This window comes from Panthera tigris, chromosome C2 (assembly GCF_018350195.1).
Source record: "Panthera tigris isolate Pti1 chromosome C2, P.tigris_Pti1_mat1.1, whole genome shotgun sequence".
In the NCBI taxonomy this organism is placed as follows: domain Eukaryota; kingdom Metazoa; phylum Chordata; class Mammalia; order Carnivora; family Felidae; genus Panthera; species Panthera tigris.
Window position 1 is genome coordinate 50,521,188 of NC_056668.1, and position 23,966 is coordinate 50,545,153.

General features: G+C 32.3%; 1 pseudogene; it reads right to left on the reverse strand.

Moving 5' to 3' along the window:
• Positions 1 to 19,493: 19,493 nt before the first annotated feature.
• On the reverse strand, positions 19,494 to 19,560 carry LOC122230909 (annotated as a pseudogene).
• Between the last annotated feature and the right edge of the window lie 4,406 nt (positions 19,561 to 23,966).

Genomic DNA, 23,966 nt, shown 5'->3' on the forward strand with positions numbered 1-23,966 from the left:
GTCTGCTTGGGAAAGTACTGCTTTACCTATCAGATAATCAAAAGTTTTCTTAAAAATTATTTTGAATGTTTTACATTAAAATGATTGCGTTACAATTAATTAATTAAATGTCATTCAATAGAATAAGTGAAGACATTCTCAGTAAATACAAATATCAGATTCGCAGGAAGATAATGATACACTTTGCTTTTCTTATCTTGCAAGTCATAGAAAATTATCAAAAAGAGCACATAATAGGACAATAATTTGCCAGCATTGCATATGTTAATTAAAAGCACAGGATTTGGAGATGGATGTTGCCAGTTTGGAGGTTTATACAAAGATGAGGGAGTTTTCAAGGAATACAGATGGAGAGAAATGAATAGGTTCATCATAGCCATATTAATTTTTAATGAATTCTTTCTTGGTCAACACAAGAAACAATCTATTTCCCTACTCTTTGAATCTGAGCTAATCTATGACTTGCAGCAAAAGTGATGGTATATGAGTAACAAACTGAGAACTTCAAGAGGCCTTCTGCACTTTCATTTACTCTTCTATAGTGTTGCTTCTACTAGGTGAACAAGCCTGGACAATCCTGCTGAAGAAGGAAATTACCTGAGTCAAAGTCACCCTGGATGGCCCATCCACACCCAAGAGATATAAGTGACCTCAGCCCAAATCATTAAAGCCTCAGCAAACTCACTGGTTAACCACAAGTAACTGAGCAAGCATAACTAAGAGCAGTCAAGCCAAGGCCCAAATAGAAAAAATGGCCCAGCTGACCTGCAGACTAATAAGCAAATCAGTGTTATTATTTTAATTCACTGAGTTTTGGAGGATGGTTTGTTACAAAACATTATTATTGCAATTGATAACTTATTCACTAGTGTAATAGCACTGCAAGTTGTATCTTAATGTTCTAGCTTTGTCATTAAAAGGGTAAATGTACATAAATGAGTCAGCTTCTATTTCTTCATTTTCATAATGTCAAAAAATAAAAGAGAAAATTTATTCAGATGGTTTCTAAAACATCACTTTACATATTCTAGGGTTCTAGGAAATTGAGGAAATGGAATTCTATAATATAATTCATAAGTGTAGCTTTTTAAATAAAACTATACTTTTGTCTCTTAAAAATATTGATTAGAGAGACTTCAGTTCCAATGTATCATGTATCATATATATTTATAGTGTTTACAAATAAAAGCAATGAAAAAATAGAACTTGTCACTGGAAGATATTTGTCAGCAAAAACATTAAAGACTAAAAGCAAATGAGCTGTTTGCTCAGCCATGGGGAAAACAAAATCAAACTAAAACATTGGAAGTACATTAATGCCTATGAATGAAAAAATAAGTATTATTCAAAGGTTATCAAAGCTCCCAAAAATAATATGAGTATATTTGGATCGCACAGACAGTAAACAAATACATAGAATCTTACATGCACGCACACACACACACACACACACACACACACACACACACAGGAGATAACACCCTAACATAATGTCCTTCTGGCTCCTGGATGTAAGAGATCTGTATCTCTAAAAGTAAGTGAATTATACTGCATATTTACCTCAGTCATTTGTATTTTCAAAACTAAATCCAAAATACTGCCTAAGCATTGACACTACATAAAATGGATAGACTTAGAACAAATTGTGGCAAAGACAATGTTTATTTCCTCTTGTAGCCTTTCATTAAAGCTAAATAGCTGACTAGACTATTTAATTGATAAAATTATTCAAGGTCAGAGATTACTGAATTCTATCTCTCTCTGATAATGATTTTACATGTTTACAAAACTTTTGAATATCTCAACCAAAAGAAATAAACACTCATGGTATAAATCAGTGAGAATAAAATTTAGGGGTAGTTGTGTTGCCTTCTCATGCCACACCATGATGAACTCACTATGGAGAAACACCTCTACCTGTATGCAGAAAATAACATCAACAGAAACAAATGACATTGTTTGAAACAAATGAAAAAGCTTTTACACTTTAATTATTATATTGACTGATTAAATAACTTATGTGCCTTTTTTCTTTTTTTTTCCTGATTATTTGTACTTTCTGAGGTCTTGAAGTAACTAAACCTTTAATAAGTCATTTGATTCTGTATGTTGTTCCTGAAGCATATAAACATCACTAATCTACTTTATTCTTTCTTCCAAATTAAACTGTTCCTTTACCTCTTTTGCAGAATAGTCTCTTTATTCATGAGTGTAGAGATATATATATATATATATATATATATATATATATATATATACACACACACACATACATATATATACACACACATACACACACATTATATATATGTATATATTTATGCTATATATATACACATATAAATATATATGTATATATATGTACATATATGTACATATATATACATATATATAGGGAAGAAAATTTCAAACTGCCTTAAACAGCAAGCACATCTAATTAGAGATAGAACAGACTTTTCAATCTTTAAGGCAGTCAGTGGTTCAACCATGTTATTATGGTCTTAGCTTCATTCTCTTGGGATCGTTAGCTGACAAGGCTGGTTCCTTTTCTGCTCATAAATTGTTGGAATGGCAAATGCCACGAGATGCTTTCTTATTGGTTTCTCTGTGATGGGGCTTAGTTCAGGAGTTCAGACATGACTCAATAAGTTTGCCCAAGTGAGTGGCAAATGCTACTGAATTAGGCATAAATTTCTGCACCTAACATTTTCAAAGTGACTGGAATTCCTATGATTATTTTAGTTATACCAAAATTCAGATCCAGTGGATGGTATGCACTTTCTTGATGAACATGGACTGCATTACAAAATATATATATATTTTTTAAATATATATTTTAATATATTTACAAATTATATATATACATACATATATATATATATATATACATATATATATATAATTGAACAAAATTGAAGTTCTATCATGAAAGAAGCAGGTGAGGATAAATGATGGGGCAGACAAACAACTGTAACTATGATGATATTTGTCTTCTAGAGTCTGAGGGGAAATAATATTTTTTTTTTCAAAAACTGAAGATCTGAACTCTGGAAATTGGTAACATATAAATAAATTTCTGTCATGTTTCTAGGCAAGTGAACATAACTATCATACAAAGAAAAACTATTGCCCTTAACTAAATGATTGCACTCTAACTCATCTACATTTTTAGATATAGATGTAAGCCAATTAAATTTCTCATGACTTTCTATAAGGATATTTAAGAAAATTACATTTTACATTATACTAAAATACTTAGATTAAATTTCTTAGATTTAGAATGAGGATAGAGTATCCAGAAAAAATAGGTATAAATCTATGTGAAATGATTGTTACATAAATGCTTACATATCATTATATTGCCCACTAATATTTGGATCATTACATATGGTCACTCTCAATTATTATCTTTGATTTGAGTTTAACGAAAAGAGAACTTGTTTACGCCACAACCAAGTGAAATTTTTTCCAGGTATACAGAGCTAGCTCAACATTCAAAAGTCAACTAATGAAATCCATTACACACCAACAGACTAAAAACGGGATAAAATCACATGATATTATTGACAGATGCAAAGGAATCCAACACATTCATGACAAAAACTTTCAGTAAACTAGGAGGAGAAGAGAAATTCATCAACTTGATAAAGAAGATGTACAAAAAAGTCACATTTATAACACACTTCATGGTGAGAAACTTGAAGTTTTTCTACTAAGATCAAGAACAAGATAAGAATGTCCTCTCTTCACACTGCTTTTCAACACTGTACTGTAAGTCCCAGCTAAGACAATAAGATAAGACAAGACAAGACAAGACAAGCATACAGATTGGGAAGAAAAAATAAAACTGTCTTGGTTCACAGATGCCCTAATCATATATGTAGGAAATCTGAAAGAACAGACAAAAAAAATCCTGGCTCTAATAACGTATTATAGCAAGATTTTAGAGTTAATACATGAGTCACTTTCCTAAATATCAGCAAGGGATAAGTGGAATTTGAAATTAAAACCATATCTCATTTATATTAGCACCCCAAAAATGAAATACTTAAGTAAAAATTTAATAATGTATGTACAAGATCTATACAAGAATACTATAAAACTCTGATAAAATAAGGTAAAAAAATAACTAAATAAATGGAAGGATATTCCATGTCCATGGATAGGAAGACTCAGTATTATTATAATATCAGTTCTTCCAAATTTGACCTATAGATTCAAAACAATTTCAGTCAAAATCCCAGCAGGGTATTTTATGCATATCAACAAACTGATTCTTAAATTTAAATAGTGAAGCAACAGATTCAGTATTACAACACAATATTGAAGAAGAACAGAGTTGGAGGGCTGATCTGACCTGATTTGAAGACCTGATATAAATTTACAGTAATCAAGACAACATGGTTTTGATGAAATAATATATCAGTAGAACAGAATATAAATCATAAAAATAGGTTTACACAAATACAGACAATTCATTTTGACAAAGAATCAAAGGCAATGTAATGGAGAAAAGACAATCTTTTAAACAAATGATGCAAGATAACTGGACATCTACATGTGAAAAAAATGAATTTAGACACAGACTTTACAGCCTTCACAAAAAATTAACTTAAAATGGATGACAGACTTAAATGCAAATCTCAAAAGTATAAAATTCTTAGAAGATAACATATGAGAAAACCTGGATGACTTTGATGTGGCAATAGCTTTTAAGATATAACTCCAGTGGCACAATTCACAAAAGAAAGAATCAATAAGCTGGATCTCATTAAAATTAAAACCTTTGGGAAAGACAACATCAAGAGAATAGAGGTAAAAGCAAAGTCTGGGAGAAAATATTTGTGAAAGACACATCAGAGGAAGGGCTGTTATCCAAGATATACAAAGACAATTTAAAACTCAGCAATAAGAACACAAACAAAAACCGAGCAAGCAAACAAACAACTCCACAATAAGAAGACAAACAGCCCAATGAAAAACCAGGCCAAAGATCTTAACAGACACCTCAGCAAAGAAGATACATAGATGTTAAGTAAGCATGTGAAAAGATGTTCCACATCATATATCAGGGAAATACAAATTGAAAACAATACAGGCCAAAATTAGAATGGCCAAAATCCAAAACACTGACAATACCTAATTCTGGTAGGATGCAGGGCAACAGTAATCTCCTCCATTTCTGGTGGTCACGCACAATGGTGGAGCCACCTTAAAGATAGTTTCTCATTTTCTTACAAAATTAAGCATACTCTTACCCTATGATTCAGCATTTGTGTTCCTTGGTAGGTACCCAGAGGAAGTGAAAATGTATGTCTACACCAAAACCTGCAAACAATATTTATAAGGGCTTTATTCATAATTGCTAAAACTTAGAAGCAATCAAGATGTCCTTCGGTAGGTGAATAGATAAACAGTGGTATATCCAGACAATGGAATATTACTCAGTACTAAGAAGTAGTGAGTTATTAAGCTATGGAAAAACATTAAGAAACCTTAATTGCCAAGTGGAAAAAAAATATGAAAAGTCTACATATAGTACTATATAGTTTCAACTATATGACATTCTGTAAATGTAAAATTATGGGGACAGCAAAAAGATAAATGGTTGCCACAGAATGGGAGGGAAGGGGGGAACAGATGGAGCACAGAGGATTTTTAGAATTTTATAGTGAAATTCTCTATGATACCATATTGATGGATACGTGTCACTAGACATTTGTCCAAACCTATAGAATGTACAATACCAAGAGAAATCCTTCATGTAAATTATCAGTGTCAATGTACATTTATCAGTTGTAACAAATATACCATTCTGGTGGGCAATATTGATCATGGTGATTCTGTACATGTTAGAGGGCAGGAGAAGTATGGGAAGTCTCTGTATCTTCCTCTTAATTTTTCTGTGAGCCTAAAAATGATTTTTAAAATGTTGTTTTGTTTTTTAAAGAAAAAAAAAACTTGCTCAGACATCATTTTCTTTCTTTTAAAGACTCACATATTTTATTACTGGCTCACTGTATGTATGTATGTATATATGTATGTACATATTTTAGACAAAATAGATCTTTAGTGCATTATTTCCCAAAGGCATGCCCTAGACAGTTATTTATTTTTTTCTTAAAATTTTATTTAAATTTTAGTTACTTAACATACTAGAAAGAGATAACCTGAAATGTTTATTTTCAATAAAATTATAACATTTTGGAGTTAGGAAAAAAATTACCTACCTATGAGTTCAACCATATTATAAGCTATTATACATGAAAAGTGAAGATTCTATTTAATCTATTCTGTAAAGTTTCCAGGTCCTAGAAATCTAAGCTAATATTTTAGGGACCCAGGAATAAAAACAAGAATAATGAAATATTTATATATAGATGCTCAGCTAAAAACAAAACAAAAACTATGCATTATATATGGTGAGAGGTTAAAGCTTTCAATTTTACCATTAAAAACGAAGTTCAGGTTGATGGGGAGTGGGAAGGAGGGGAGGGTGGGTGATGGGTATTGAGGTGGGCACCTTTTGGGATGAGTACTGGGTGTGGTATGGAAACCAATTTGACAATAAATTTCATATATTGAGAAAAAAAAAAGAAGTTCAATGGGGATGCCTGGGTGGCTCAGTCAGTTAAGTGACAGACTCTTAATTTTGTTTCAGGTTATGATCTGACAGTTCAAGACCTTGTGAGTTCAAGCCCCACGTTGGGCTCTGCACTGACAGCATGGAGCCTGCTTGGGATTTTCTGTCTCCCTCTGTCTCTGCCTGTCCCCTGCTCGCTCGCTCTCTTTCTTTCTCTCTCTCTTTCAAAATAAATAAATAAACATTTTAAAAATGAAGTTCAATGAAAATAAGACTAGTGAAATGCTATCTTAACTATACACCAACTAGTAGCACACTAATATTAAACCGTGCCTTGGGAGCAAGTTTTGATGGGAAAGTAAAGGCTAAGAAGAGTAGCTGTCCAAAGGAGAAGTATCAGTAGAATATACTCTGAGAGGACATGGTTTTAGTGTCTTAGTTTATTGTCAGTCATGCCTACCCTTATTACAGGTCCTGGCAAACACTGGTGGCTTATTCCTTGTTATGTGTGAATCTGAAAAAATCAATTAGTAATTGCCAAATTTTTTTCTTCAAAATTGGAGGGTCAGAGGATGTGGCAAAGCATCTAAAACAAATTTTATCTGGGTGACTGGAGGAGCTGTAGTGGAATTAGAGCATTTTGCTTACATCAGAAGAGAATTTGCCCAAAGTTTACAGCTTCTTAAACTGCTCCCATAAATGTCAGAAAATAAAACCTTTCAGAGTAAGAATTTTGATGGATTCTTAATCTGGACAATACGTTGTGGCTTCTTATCACTACTACTTACGGATTTATGAACTGTAGACAAATAATACTAAGAACATCAACAACAATGATAAATATCACTTAGAGATACAAAGAAGGCTTGCGTGAAGTAGGACCATAGTTCAGCGGTCCAGTAAATCATGGGATCTTCCGAGGGATCAGAGTGATCCTTATGAACATATAGTGCGGAGAATTAAAGAAAATCTGATTAATGTTACCAAATCTTGATGAAAATAGTTGTATAGTAAATCTGTTATCATGATATAATCCAAATATGAACTTGAAAAGTTAATATTTAGCTTTTGGGAAAAATACAAAACCAATTAAATGTCTAATTTATAGTACTAAATTACGTTATACGGCCCTGACTTTTAAGATGCTTATGTTGTTATATATCTAATTTATAATAAGAATATTCCCCAAACTCAAAGTAATCACATTATATAAATATGGTAAGTACCATATGTTGGCTTTTAAAAGTAACTTTGATGTGACCATTCTACTACATACACTATACAATAATCATTTTTCACCTGGACTATTAAGTCTCCTAACTGGCTCCATTATTTTTCCATCATTCCAGACAGCAGCAAAAGTGAAACTTTTAAAATGTAACTCAGGGACACCTGGGTGGCTCAGCTGATTAAGTAAGCATCACAGTCAATTATGGCTCAGGTCAATGCCTCATGGTCATTATCTCATAGTTCAGGAGATTGAGCCCCACGTTCATCTCTGTGCTGACAATGAGAAGCTTGCTTGGGATTCTCTCCCTCCCATTCTCTCTCTACCCCTCCCTGGCTCATGCTCTCTCTCTCTCTCTCTCTCTCTCTCTCTCAAAATAAATAAATAAATGTTTTAATAAAAGATAGGGGCTCCTGGGTGGCTCAGTCGGTTAAGCATCCAACTTTGGCTCAGATCATGATCTCGCAGTTTGTGCGTTTGAGCTTCAGTCAGGCTCTGTGCTGACCCCTCAGAGCCTGGAGCCTGCTTTGGATTCTGGGTCTCCCTCTCTCTGCCCCTCCCCCAGTTGCGCTCTGTCTCTCTCTCTCTCTCAAAAATAAATAAACATTAAAACAATTATAAAATAAAATGTAGCTCATATTCTGTCATTCCTATGCAAAAACAAACAAACAAAAAACATTCAAATGGCTTTCTGTTTCATTTAGAAGTCAGAATATTTGCCATGACCAATATTGTCTCTACGTTTTGTTATACAAGTTTTATAGCATGTGTTACTAATTAATGTCTTTTAGCAACTTGAGATATATTTTTCTGTATAGTGCGGGACGGAGTTCCATTGCTTTCTATAGTGAGGTATTTGTTTCACACCACTTTAAAATCATTCTTTTCTACAATTAATCTAAAAGGCCCCTTGTCATGAATAAAATCCCTATATATATGACCTCTAGTGCTCCTAGACTTTCTTCCTTACTCTATTAATTGATCTATCTATTCCTGCACAATAACACTCTATTCAACTCTAAATCTCTAAAATAATCTTGATCTCTGATAGAGAAATTTTCCTAAACATGTTTTTCCTCAAAATTATCTAGATTTCCTTGGTTAATTATTTCTCCTATTGGCAATTTTCAAAGTAAGAATCGGGTTTTCCACTTAGCTTCCAATTGTGATCAGTGAAGGTTATAGTTTTTTGGAGGAGCATGACTTTTTTAAGTAATTAGTCATAAATGTATACATTTTATATGCAACGTTTCAAATAGCTGAACGGATTATCTTTCTTGCTTAAATTATTCCATTTTTGATCAATTATTACTTTCTTGATCTTCTTAATGTTGGCTCCTGATTTTTTTTTTATCAAGGAATGAACTGTACATACAATGTATACTCAATATACAGTAAAATATTCAGATAGTAAGTATCCTATTTAATCACTTTTGACAAATGTATATACTCATGGTATATACATATGTAACTCATAGTCCTATCAAGACACTGAACAATTCTATCACCCAGTAATATCTATTCTTCTACTTGCTAGTCAATTCCCTGAGAGAAGAAAAACTGGATTTAATTTCCAGCGAGGTTAGTTCGGCTAATCTAGAATATCATCTAAATGCAATCATACAATAGGTACTTTTGTTTAATTACTTTCATTCAGCATAAATTTTTGAGATTTTTCCCATGTTGTTGCAGTGAGGTAAGAGATGAGCTGTTCTTTCCTCCCCATAGAGATACTCAGTTGTTCTCTCATGGTTTTCTGGAAACTTCAAAAATTACTGTATATATGTGACATATTTCTGTACTTCTCATATTGTTATATTGATACATCTGTCTATACTTTTGACAATACAATACTATCTTGATAATTTTATCCTTATAGTAAATCTTAACATCAAGGTAAATTTCCAATTTTGTTTATACTTCTCAGGATTGTTTTGGCTACTCTTGGTCCTTTGCCTATCCGGATAATTTTTAATCATCTTACCCATTTCGAGGGAAATAAAAGAGAACATCTACTGGAATTTTTAGTATGTTTTTGTTAAATTTACAGGACACTTTGAAGGAAACTGGCATATTAATTATACTGTGTCTTTTCAAGCTATAAACATAGTATATTCTTCCATTTAGATCCTCTATGATTTTACTTAGCAATGTTTATAACTTTTTATACATTAACTTTATCTAACTTTTTTAAAAAAATCCCTTTTATTTCTAGTTTTTTAAGATTTTTGTCTTTTATAATAGTTGGAGACTCCAAGTAGGAGTAGGAGTGTGCATGTTGCACACACATTTAGTTTGTGAATATTTTGCTTAGAATTTTTGTGTTTACATTCACAAGTGAGATTAGCTGGTATATATATTTAGTCATCAATCCAATACTGACATAGTAAAATCAGATGGTGGTAATGGCTTCTTTTTATTCAGTAATTTCATTGTGACTTCACTGGGGATTCCAATGTTTTGTGGAACTCACTTAAGTATCTGTAGCTCTGTTGTTTGTCTGTTTTTCTTTTTAAGGTTTTTCTTTATTTTTTTTTTCATGTTGATTTATTTTTGAGAGAGAGAGAGACAGAACGTGAGAAGGGGAGGGGCAGAGAGAGAGGGAGACACAGAATCCGAAGTAGGTTCCAGGCTCCTAGCTGTCAGCACAGAGCCCAACATGGGGCTTGAACTCACAAACGGTGAGATCACGACCTGAGCCGAAGTCGGATACTTAACCTACTGAGCCACCCAGACACCCCTGTTTGTCTGTTTTCAGATTTTGAAATATGGCTTGAATTACTTTAATGGTTATAATCCAGCTAGGATTTTTACTTCTCTGTAATTTGTGACAAGTTATATTTTAATAAGTAATTTTGAGTGTTAAGATTTTAAATTTAATGGAATGGAACTGTCCAATAATTTATACATATTTTTTTCATTTTGAATATTTCTGTAATTATTGTCACCTTTGATTATTAATTTCTTTACCTCTCTTTACCTCTCTGATATTTTTAAAGGTAATATTATAAGATTTTGCTATTTCATTAAACTTTTCAAGTAACGTTTGGTTTTGCAAATCTTCCCTATTTTTCTTTTGAAATGTCTTTTCTCATATTTATTGCTAATTTCATTTTGCCTACTCACACTCTAAGAGAGATTCTTAGTTCATTAATGTTCAGCCTTTCTTGTTGTGAAACATGGACATTTAAGGCTACAAATTCCAAACAAAATACTGCATCAGGTGCATTTTATGTTTGGTAAATTGCATTATCATTATTTCTTATTCTGCAATAATATGGATCTCAGTTATTCTTCTCTTTCAACTTCATGTTGGTTAGATTTATGTTTTTTAATTTGAAAACATATTAATTAATACATATTTTTGGTATTTTATTTTAACATAATTAAACTGTGATTAGATAAATTAAACTGATATTGACTTACTGAAATTCATGAAAAAAATGTTGCCTCCACATAATTCCTTTTAAATACATAATTCTAAAAACTTCAGATAGATAGGTGATATCTATATTGTTAGTGCAATGTTCTTTTCTTATCAATAAAAAGACAGATATTTTTATACCTGTGACTATGATAATGGGCAATTTTTCTCATAATTCTGTCAACATTTTCTACATAGATATAAGTCTGAACATACTTAGAGTTAATGTCTTCCAAGTTAATTGTAAATTTATAATTATAACATCACTCTTTATTTCTAATAATGTTCTTTATGCATATTCTTTCACCATGTTTTCATAATATAATAATATCCACAAATTATTTTCCTTTGATTTGGTTATCTCAGTTTATCTTTAGAAATCTTTAGGTTGTGTTTCTCTTTGAAACATCATACATTTCACTCTCTTTTCAAATCCGATTTGACAAGCTTTGTTTTTTATTAGAAAAATATAGTTGTATTTATTATTATTACTTATATATTTAGATTTATCTGCACCAGCTACCAGCTTGTTTTGATATTTTAATATAGACTTGCTTCTGTATGTTTTTTCTTTCCCATATTGTAAAATTAAGGTTTATTTTAATTGTATTATTCTTAATATAGAATCAGTTATATATCTACCTTAGGTTTTCAACTGTCATATAAATTTTAATTTCTTTATATATATACATATATATATATATACATATTTGATCTTCTATGATTTAGACATATGTGTGTGTGTGTGTGTGTATATATATATATATATATATATATATATATATATGGAAAGTTGATTTATTTTGAGAGAGAATGTGCACGTGAGTGAGAAAGGAAAGTGGCAGAGACAGAGGGAGGGAGACAATCCCAAGCAGGCTCCAATATGGGGCTCCACGCAGGGTTCCATCTCAGGAACTGGGAGATCCTGACCTGAGCCAAAAATCAAGAGCCCAGGCGATTAACCAACTGAGCCACCCAGGTGCCCCAGTTCAATTTCCATCTTAAATTACATCTTTTAGCAGGGAACTGACACCTGAATTCTCAGTATGTCTCTTCCTCTGTCATCCCTTTACATCTGCAAATATCTTAATAGTGCTTTAAGAATCCTTATCCTGCCATACATTTCTAAACTGACACCAAATGCATTTTGTAATTAGAAAGCATGATTCTATTATTTTTTTTATTTTATTGTTGCTGTTGACAAACCTGTTATTTTGATTGTTGATCCTGTGTACTCATTTATCTCTCACTTCCTCTAGTTGCTTTTAGGTGAAGTTTGTTTAGAACTTGTACCCAACTTTTAACTGGGTCATTTTCCAAATATTAAGTTTTAAGAGTCCTTTGTATATTTTAGTGAACAGTCTTTTATGAGATGCATCTTTTGCTAATGTTTTCTCCAAGGCTGTTTGTCTCTTCATTCCCTCAATAGTACCTTTCACAGAGCAGACATTTTTAGTTTCAATGAAGTCCAACTTAATGACTTTTCTTTCAAAGATTGTTCTTCTGGTGCTGTTTCTAAAACATCATTGCTAAATCCAAGGTCATCTAGATTCTCCTATGTTATCCTCTAGGAGTGCTATAGTTTTGTATTTTACCTTTAGGTCTACGATACATTTTTGAATTATTTTTGGGGGTAAAATCTGTATTTAAATGTTTTTTTGCTTTTTTTTTTTGTTTTAAAAAATATCACCATCATCATCATTTGTTATTTCTTTCTTTTTATCTCTGTCTCACACACACTTACCCATATACCCCTTACTGTAGGATTACATAATATCTCATTATAAGTACCTCTAGCAAACCTTTATCTTTGCATGCTATCTATGTTGATATTTATTTAGTTCTTATAAGCATACACATTCTTCCCTACTTTAGGTCCTTTTCCCCATACTTTAAATATTTTCCCCATCTCTACCCCTGTGGATGTAGATCTCCTTCCTCAAGGTAGCAGCAAAATTATTTCTTCTGGAAACTTTTCATCAGTTTTTTGTCTATGCCTCCCTAACTCATTCATATGGCACAAACACCCAACTACCTCTTATAGACAGATGTACAGAATGTCATGTTTATTCATGCAGTTTACTAATTTCTGTCCCCTCCACTAAAAGATAAAATACCTAAGTATTGAAACCTTCTTTTCATGTTAGTATTTTGATTGATTTGTCATTGTATCTCAAGCACTACTACAGTATATGACATATATTATTTTCTTAAAAATATTGCTTTTATAAAAAAATTAGTAACTATTAGGCCCTTTGGCTTTTCTTTTGCAGTTAGGATAAATGTCTTTCAGTCATGGAGATTTTCTGTGATCTTCCAAACTAGACGTAATTTCTCATGTAAACTCTTTAAATGCCATTAGTTTACTTCACGACATGTATCACACTAAAACACACACATGTGCGTGCGCGCAGGGATCAGATATATGCAGTTTACCAAAATAAACTCAATTGCCCAGACTAGTGCCTATTCCATAAAGGGAACTAGATAAATATACATTTTAGTCTGGAGAAATAGAGGAAAAACAGAAAAGAATGAAGGAAGAAAGAAGCATCAGGGAAAGAGCAGAAATTTTCAGTAAATCATCAGAACCAAATTTAATTTTCTCCTTATGACATTCTAGCTGTACATGCTTAGGCAATTTGCTTAATGTCTTTGATCTTATCTTAGAAATATTATTAAAGATTAATTTATTTACTTAATGTCAGGCAGATAGTAGGTGTTCAATTCTTTTTATCTTATTTTACTTCCAATACTTATTTCTGGAGGGCCTTTACACACCCACACTTATATTTTTATCTACAACTCTTTTCTTCCACTATACAGAAGGATAATTCCCAGAAATTTATCCTGGTATTGATTTACATTCTGAATTACTAACAACACCATAATCAATATTAACTCTTTTGGTTAAAAAAATTATCAGGTCATTAGTAGATGCATCGTATAACAGAATGGAATATAAAGATAGTACAATTTTGGTTGAAAGCAGGAAGGGAGAAAGAAACAGCCTTGGGAACAAAGTAACCTCCAAGGAAGAATGGTCTTGGGAAGGTATTGCATCCTGGAATTACAGACAGATAACATAAAATAATAAAGGCATGGAAATTATTAAAAAAAGAAGTGTGGAATGTATTATCTCACCATTTCAACTAGGATTTCTCAATAAAATCCAACTTTCAGCTATTTTCATTGTATTCTAATTTCCAAATATATATTTAATCTTATTTTTAACTCTGATACATTTTTGTTCCTTGAACATCCTCCCACCTGTTTGTATGAAACACACATATACATACAAACATACTCCCTTGCCATTTGGAATTTGATCATATAGATTGTCTTAACACTATGTAAATTTACTTAACAAATGAATTTACATAGTCTGTTACATGTGTTGGAAATGTTATATTATTATTATTATTATTATTATTATTATTATCTTTGCTCTTTTTGGTAGCCCATTATAGTAATTATAACATTTAGTGTTTATATGCCTATGAATATCTACTACTAGATATAATCTCTCTAACAGAATAGACTATGTATCATTCTCAATAGCTCTCATTTTAATATCATACACATAGAAAATATTTAATATATGGGATGTAATTAAATTGTGTTATATTTGAATTTGTTTTGATAAGTGTCTCATGTACTTTCTGTAAAAATTTTTCTTACCTAATATTTGAGGTTTATTTGAATTTACAGAAAAATTGAAAGAATGATAAAACCTAAGTTCAACAACAACAACAAAAAAAAACAGTTAAGATTTTGCACCCTATTAGGTTTTGATTGATAGGAAGATACACAAGATTTTGCTGAAGGACTACTGGATTCTGTGAGACAAACACAAGACTCTTGTTATCAGTACCAAATTAGATTCCAACTGAATTAGCCACCAAATTTTAGACTGGAAACTCTGGACTTGTTGGCATGTCTGTGGAATTATGACTAATATTTAGCAAGACCTTTAGATTCACTTAACACTACTTTGCCAAGAAATGCATATCTGAAAGCTCTATTTCAGACAAAAATATCCCTTTCCAATAGCATGAATCCATTTTAGGTAATCCAAATTAAGAAAGGTTAAAGACTGTAGCTTAGAGAATTAAGAAAGGGTTAAGGTTAGCATAATGAATCTGTAAGTATGAAGGACAGACAAGAACTAAAACAAGCAGGGAGTTAGAATAGGAGGCAGTCTCAGACAGCTCTTGCACCTGCCTGATGATGTTAAAATAGTTCCATTTAGGTGAAGCTGTTAATTTCAGTCACCATTACCCCTTTTCTGAGTTGCTACATACAACCATTTTTCATCTAGAAATAATCTCATCCTTTTGATTTTTCAAATACATGAAAATCCACAACCCCCAACAAAACAGTATTGTCCATAGTTATGCGATTGTCTCCTATTCCATGATTGTATCCATATTCAGAATACCTGCATACATTCCAGTAAATGCACATTACTTTAATAAAAACATTTATATATGGGTAAATCAGAAGCAGAGATACAGGAAATTTAAGTTACATTATAAATATGGGTCATTACGTGTCACAAAAGGTGACATATTTAACAAGTTTCGCGTGACAGAGGAACATTACAACTTAGAATTAGCTTGACTCTTTTTTAAGTTTATTTATTTATTCTGAGAGGGAGAGAGAGAGAACGAGTGGGGAAAGGGCAGAAAGAGACAGGGAGAGAGAGAATCCCAAGCAGGCTCCATGTTGTCAGCACTGAGCCCCATGTAGGGCTTAAACTTACCACCCTGAGATCAGAATCTGAGCAGAAATCAGGGGATGTTTAACCAACTGAGCCACCCAAGTGTCCCTGGCTTAACTCTTATGGAGAGAGTTCTGTAGGTAAAAGCTGATATATAGATGATTCCAGTAGTTAAGGAAAGAATGAGGAAAAAAAAAAAAAGATTCACCATCACAATATACAAGATGATGCATAAAGATTGAATTATCTTAATTTTCAGTTGCATTAAGTCTTTTAGGTGACTTTGATGCCACATCATAAGTAAATAACTTCTTCGGGACTTGGTTTCTTTAGAAGAACAAAGCTGAAAAGTGAGAAAGTTATCACCTAGTCTAGACACCAGCCTAAAATATTTCAGTAGTTACAACAAATTCGCTTCAAGGGGACCTATTTTTTAAAGTTTTTTTTTTAATTGTGCTTGCAAATTCTTCAATATATTTAAACACAACCTTGAATATATTTTATGAATATGAAAAAATATTTAATGACTATTTTTTCCCATCAAACTATAAAAAGGCCTCACATGGAAGGTCAGGACACTTCTAAATCTTCTGGATTATTCATTCAAATAAATATCATGCTCAAAGTGAGCAGATATTGACTCATATAGAAGTAGAGGTTTCTACAGCACAGGAACTCCATGTTTCTGATAAGGAATTTGTATTCTCTTACCAATTATTGTAAGAGTTGTACAGATGCCATATCCCTCAAATCATAGCTCAGGTTTGAGATTATATAAATGAATATTGCTAAAAGATGTTCTAAACTGTGTGCAAAAAGAAGAGTAAAAAATATTTTCCTATTTTAAAACATAGGATTTCAAAGGTTCATGTCACTTATTAAGGTGAAGAAGTAAACATCATGATTAACTGTGTTATAGTATTTCCAATCATAATGAAGGAATTAAAAATGAGTAAAGTGATACTGAGAAGCAATGTCCTTGCAAAGTCTTGCATTTATACCAAATAATAAATAGTGCAAGATTTTTAGGAGTAAACAGCAATAATTAAAAAGAACAGAGGTACATTAGGCACAATGAATTCCAAGGTACTAATCTCTACTTCAGCTTTGGAAGAAAATTAAATTTGTGAATTAAATCTAAGCTTAAGGGTTTAAATGTTATATTTTCTGTCAAAATATGTTTCATTTAATTTAAAGTACTACTAGGAGACTCCATAAAGATTCCTTTAGAGTGTTAGTTAAATAACTATCACAAAAATCACTTCTTTGGTAAGCAAATATAAACACCTAAGGAAAGGGAAAGGTATTAAGTATTTTCCAAAATACACAGTGAGAGGATAAAGAGTTTAAGAAATCAGTTGAGTAATGTTTAGAATTCAAGTCTATTGAAAATAGTGGGATAACCACAGGTGAATTCGCTAAACGGACCAAATTAGGATATAAAATGTTGGATATGGATGCCAATGATCTGGGCCAGAACAGAACTATGCTAATATTGAACTTCTTACTGTCCACTGCAGATTGAGTGTAAGCTAGGATTGAATAGAAGGTGTTAGATCAGCCTGTACATTGTTTTTGTTCAAGGTCTCACATGAAACAACTTCCACCTTTTCTCCTGAGTCATAATGTATAATTTCAAACAGATCATGGTGCACACCATGTAAGAGGTCAACTTCAGATTCTATCTCTGAAATTCAATCTTAAAAAAGGCAGATTAATGCAATTATGGACTTAGAATTTTCGCTTGCCTTTATATTTATCATAAATTTATAAAATACAATCGATGTAAAATGAAAAAAAATAGACATCATCATAATAACTACTAACTATAATTGTATGATCATTATGTGCCAGTCACCATGCCAAATTATTTATGTACATTATCTAATTTAATAATCAATCATGTCTCTGTGTTGCATTATACTTTGAGATATGTACTTTCATTATCACTATTTTTCATAGTGATAGAGGAATCTGTGACTTATGAGTAAATTATCTAAGGTCCACAAGATTTGAACCTAAATAATCTTGACTCCAGAGGCATTCCGTACCTTTCTATTAATTTATCAAATAGCACATGCTGTTTATATAAAAACTATAAAGAGTAAAGAAATGTTTACTAGAGGATCTTCCATCTTTAAATTCCGTTTTTCAGGAATGATTAAAATAACATTTTGTTTTACACTCCAGTAATTTAATATACCTATCTATCTGCCCCCATACACAAAATTAGCATCCTGTTTTATGTATCAGTGCATCAAAATGTTCTATTATATTGCTATTTTTGTAGACTGTATATTTATAGGATAAAAAAAACTTAGTATTTTAAAATATGAAGTCCGAGAAATATTACCAAAAACATTTTTAAATATTTATTTTTTACTCTCCATTGGCTTTCCATTTTCTTTGTTCTAAATTTTTAATTAATAGTTACAGTTACTTATAATGATTTTGTGCCTGTTTAGTTGAATTTTGTCGTTTGGTAATACTGTTTTACCTCCTCTCTCCCCAGAGAACAAGCTCCTGTATAATTGAAATGTCTTCATAATAATCCATAAACACTCAAGCCAACTTCCCTTCTTCCCTTCCCCTACTCAATTCTGTATTTTCTCTACAAAGACTTCTGGAAATGAGTATTAGTATAGAAAAGGCTAAGTTCAGAATGATATTTTACTTCCTGGTGGTTGCCTTTCACTTTTTTTCTGGGTACTTTTTTAAAGTTTATTTATTTATTTTGAGACAGAGAGGGGGGGGGGAGAGAGAGAGAGAGAGAGAGAGACAGAGACAGAGAGAGAGAGAGAGAGATGGGGGGCAGGGGCAGAAAAAGAGGGAGAGAGAATCTCAATCAGGCTCCTCAGCACAGAGCCCTACGCAGAGTTCAAACTCACAAACCGTGAGATATGACTGAGCTGAAATCAAGAGTCTGACATTTAGCTAACTGAGCCACCCAGGGACCTTGTCTGGGTGCTTTTTAGTTGAACTTAGTTCAGTAACTTTATTAAGATATAGATCAATATAATTCCCTCAAGTTATTAATTTGATAACTTCATTCAATGTCTTTCAGTTGTTTTTTTCTCTTTATTTTCCATTTCAGGATCACCTATTATGTGTGTATTGAATTTCTTTGGCCATCTCTATGCTGCCTCATGAGATGTAGCTGGCCCTAGGGTTAAGAATGTGCATTCTAATGAAAGCCTGATTAGGTTTCAGTGGCACCTCCATAATTTAGTTGCTGTGTGACCACAGAATAATTTAATCTCTCTGAGCCTCAGTTAATCCACTGAGTTTATCCACTGTAATATGAAAATAATAACATAATCTTCCTCAGAGGCTTTTCATGATGATTAAATAAGTTAATATATAAGGTGTTTAGAACAAGGAAGAAAATATGCAAGTTTTAGCTATTATTACCTCTTCTCTCTACTTCATTTATATTCTCTGTAATGACTTTTATTCTCTTATCTTTCTGTATTCAACTTATTTCTCCAAATATCTTAATACTAATAACTGATTTTATAGTCTGTATCCTAATACCAACACTTTCAAATTTATGTAATGATTTTATACTACACTTGATCTTAGCCAAAAGGCCGAGAAGCGATTGTAATTTTATTACTATTTTGTTGTTGTTCATAACTACGAGGGCAATGTGCATTTTTTCTATCTTCTTGTAATTTTAACCTCTTGTTGCTTGTTCTGTTTAAATTATTTATAAAAAGAGGGGCGTCTGGGTGGCTCAGTCGGTTAAGTGTCTGACTTCAGCTCAGGTCATGATCTCGTGGTCCATGAGTTCAAGCCCCACGTCAGGCTCTGTACTGACAGCTCAGAGCCTGGAGCCTGTTTGGGATTCTGTGTCTCCCTCTCTCTCTGACCCTCCCCGATTCATGCTCTGTCTCTGTCTCAAAAATAAATAAACGTTAAAAAAATAAATTATTTATAAAGCGAGCTTCTTTTTCAGTAATTCATTTTAGATTGTTGAAAAAATTTGACTAAAATATATACATTTGACTTATATGTATATTTAACTTGTATCTCTGGAGCCTGAAATTCACAAATCATCTGTAATTTTAAATGTTTCTCTTTTAATGTGTGTGTCTACTCACAGCTACACATGTATTCAGATTTGATTTGGGGCATTTCAATTTCTTTTAGTTTCAACTGTTTTTGTTTGTGTGTTTGTTCAATAATTGATGACAGATGAACATAGGTCACTGAGCCATTACCTGAAGGTGGAAAAACAAGTACTTTATATTGTAACTCTTCTGATTCAGATTTGGTTTGCTGTTGAAAGGAAGCAGATAACCTGGACAAAAGTTTGAGGTGGTTCATTTTTATGCCTCTCAACTCACAGGGTTTTTGTATGCTACTTAGGAATTAATTTTTTTTTTTTTAGAGAGAGAGAGGGATACTGTGTGTGAGGGAGATGGACACAGGGAGAATCTTAAGAGAGAGAGAGAAATCTGAAGCAAGTTCCACACACTGCACAGAGCCCAATGGGGGGCTCGATCCCACCACATTGGGATCATGACTGACCTGAAATCGAGTGTTGACCACTCAAACAACTGAGCTATCCAGGCACCCAGTAATTAGGAATTTTTAAAATCAAATCCAGGTGACCCTGGGTAGCAGCCTTCAAATAAGACCATTTTTAGACTTGTGTTCTTCTTAATGACTCACTCCAGTAAAGCTTTCTTTAAGGAGCTTTAGGTCTTGGGATGAATATAGGTCTTGGATTATGTCTTCAATATCACTCTGTGGTAAGGAACAAGGACACTACAGGAACAAACAAAAAACTAAGTCACAACCCCACAAATCTTACTTATTCTATTTTTAAAATAATTCTCTTACATTACTATTTAAAAAATGAAGAATTATCTTAGATTACTATTAAAAAAAGACTTTACTCAAGAGAATCATCCATTCAGGAAATACAGATGGGATGTTTTCCCTTTTTGCATTTTTTTGATCATTTTGAAGGGTTTCAAGTTAAGAGTTGACTAAGCATGTCTTGAATCTATCATATTTCACTGGAAGTTGCTTAAGATAGTTTATTGTCTTTTTAAAAACATACCAAAAGCAACATTTTTAAATGTAAACAGCATAGTAATAAAAGCTTTGATTATTTCTTTTGGATGTTGCACCACAATGATCTCTTTTGTAGATGAAAATAAATGATTGAATTCAGAACTACACTGTTGCCCTGAATTAAGACATAAAGCTATAGCAGGGCACCTGGGTGGCTCAGTCGTTTAAGTGTCCAACTTCAGCTCAAGTCATGATTTCATGGTCTGTGGGTTCGAGCCCCACATTGGGCTCTGTGCTGACAGCTCAGAGCCTGGAGCCTGCTTTAGATTGTCTGTCTGTCTGTCTCTCTCTCTCTTTCTGCCCCTCCCCCACTCTTGCTTTGTCTCTCTCTCTCTCTCAAGAAAAAATAGATATTTTAAAAAAGATATATATCTATAGGTATTTATATAACAATTAGATTGGGGTTTATTCTATGATGACTCTGAGTGAATACATCTATATATAATATTATAATAATATGTGTGTGTGTGTGTAAATGTCAATGTACTTGTATCTCTGGCCCCTGGGAGCAAGATTTGAAATGTTTATTGGTCTTAGCAGAATGGTTTTGAGTACATATTATTTTTACAGTAATTTCATTATCCAGGATTCTTCAGAGAAATAGAACCAATAGGGTGTGTGTGTGTGTGTGTGTGTGTGTGTGTGTGTGAACATACATAGAGAAAGAAAGAAAGAAAGAAAGAAAGAAAGAAAGAAAGAAAGAAAGAAAGAAAGAAAGAAAGAAAGAAAGAAATGGTCAGAAGGAGTTAACTCATGATTCTAGAGGGTGGCAAGTCCAAAATCTGCAGAGTTGATACCCAGGAGAGCTGACACTTCAGTTTTAGTACAAAGGCCAGTAGACTGGTGACCTAGGACAGCCAGTGTTCCAGTTCGAATCTGAAGGTCATCTGCTGTAGAATCAGATGAAGTCCAAAGGCAGTGTGCTCCAGGAATTCTTTCTTGCTTGGAAGAGTTTTGTTCTATTCAGGCACTTAACTGATTGGATGAGCCCTAGCTATATTATGGAAGGAAATCTACTTTACTTAAGTCCATCAATTTAAATGTTAATTTCATCTAAAATTACTCTCACAGAAACACTCCAAATAATATTTTAGGTGGACAAAATATCTCTGGGCACGCACGGCTAGCCAAATGGACACACAAAATTAACCATCACAATTATCTTAGATATTGGAATGAACTGCCAGTTGATGAGAACCTTAATAATATTTACTGGTTGTGTTCTATCATAAATCAATGAGAGAACATAAGAAATAATAAAATTCTTTTTTTTTTCCAAAACGGTGTTTATAAAAAATAAAAGCCTAATTGAGGGAATAGAAAAAGTAAAGTCTGTATATAGACATCAGCCAATTTACAAATAGTCCTACTCAAAATTGGCAACTGAAGTCTGCTCATGTGGGAGTAAAATCTATTCTATAAAGAGATTTATATATAAATATCTTCAAATAGACATTCATTTAAAACAATTAAACATTGCATTTATTGTTCAAGACCAATATACTCTTTATCAAATTCACTGTGTTTGAACTCAGTATTTTCCAATTTTAAAAACATGTCTAAAAAATAAAATTATGTTTTTTTAAAGGCCTGGAGGAAGTTTTTCCTTTATTTTAGAAAACCTTAGCTGCTAACTTTTTTTTTCAGCTAACTTTTGGACAATCTATTTATCTATTCAATTTACAAATGAAATAGTTTCTTTTTTTCTTTTTCTTTCTTTTATTTCTTTCTTTCTTTCTTTCTTTCTTTCTTTTTTTTCTTTCTTTCTTTCTTTCTTTTAAATGAACTAGTTTCTAAATATGGCTTTTAACATCAAGAGATACTGGCAAGGAACAGAGGACAATATTAACACACCATGACTGTTATTTATCTTTACCAAATTAATGGTTGATTAATATATAATTGATTATATAAACTGAGTTGATGTTAAATTGGCATCTAAGCCATCTGAAAAAATGGCAATTTATTTCTAGGCTTTGGTAACAGAAGTATTTGGAGAAGGTCACACAAAGTATCTTTTCTTTAGCTCTTCTAAGGTTGATTTTTTTTAAGGTTGATTTATTTCATTGAGATATTCAGAGAATGAGGTGTTAATGAAACACTGTGTTTCTTGTCAACTTCCATATAGTGCTTACTATGTGCTGAACACTTGTCTCAGTAATTTTTTAAAGCATGTTTAGCTCAGTACTTTTTATATAATAACATTTTTAATCCTTACAGTAAATCTATGATCTGTAGTAGGTAAATGAGTCTTAGAAAGTTAATTACTTCCCCAAGTTCATTGTGGTAGTAGGTGATGGAGGCATGATTCAGTAGTTTGACTGCTGAGTCTGTGTTCTTAACCACTCCACTTTACTACTTCTACATCACAAGGCACCCATGAAACATTATTGCTAACAGTTCATATTATATATGAAAGAGTTTGTTTAGTATGGTATAAAATAAAAAGATACAAAAATAAAGATGCCTATATACCAAAAAAGATAAATGCTTATGCATATATAGCAGGGAAATATAAAATAGTACCCCAGAGAGAAACTATGTCATACCATCATGAGATTAGTAAAATCTTAGGAAAGTAAAATAACATCAAGTGATAGCAAGGATGGGATAAAATCATATCATTTATTCACCTTTAACAGGGATTTAAGATAATGCAAATCCCATAAAAAAACAACTTGGCCTTTCTATTAAAATTAGATATGCATATAACTTCCATATATTCCTTTGACTTCTGACTGAGCCCATGGTATATAACCCAGAGAAATTCTTGCATTTGCCGGAATTATTTTCAATTTTTTCCATCAAATTTCCAATGTAATACATTTCAGGAGGAAGAATTTTTGTCTTCAGGGAGGCTGCCAGAAATACTTCCTGGTGTAATTTCAGGAAGACAGGTCATGGTTTGCCTCCATAGCAGGTA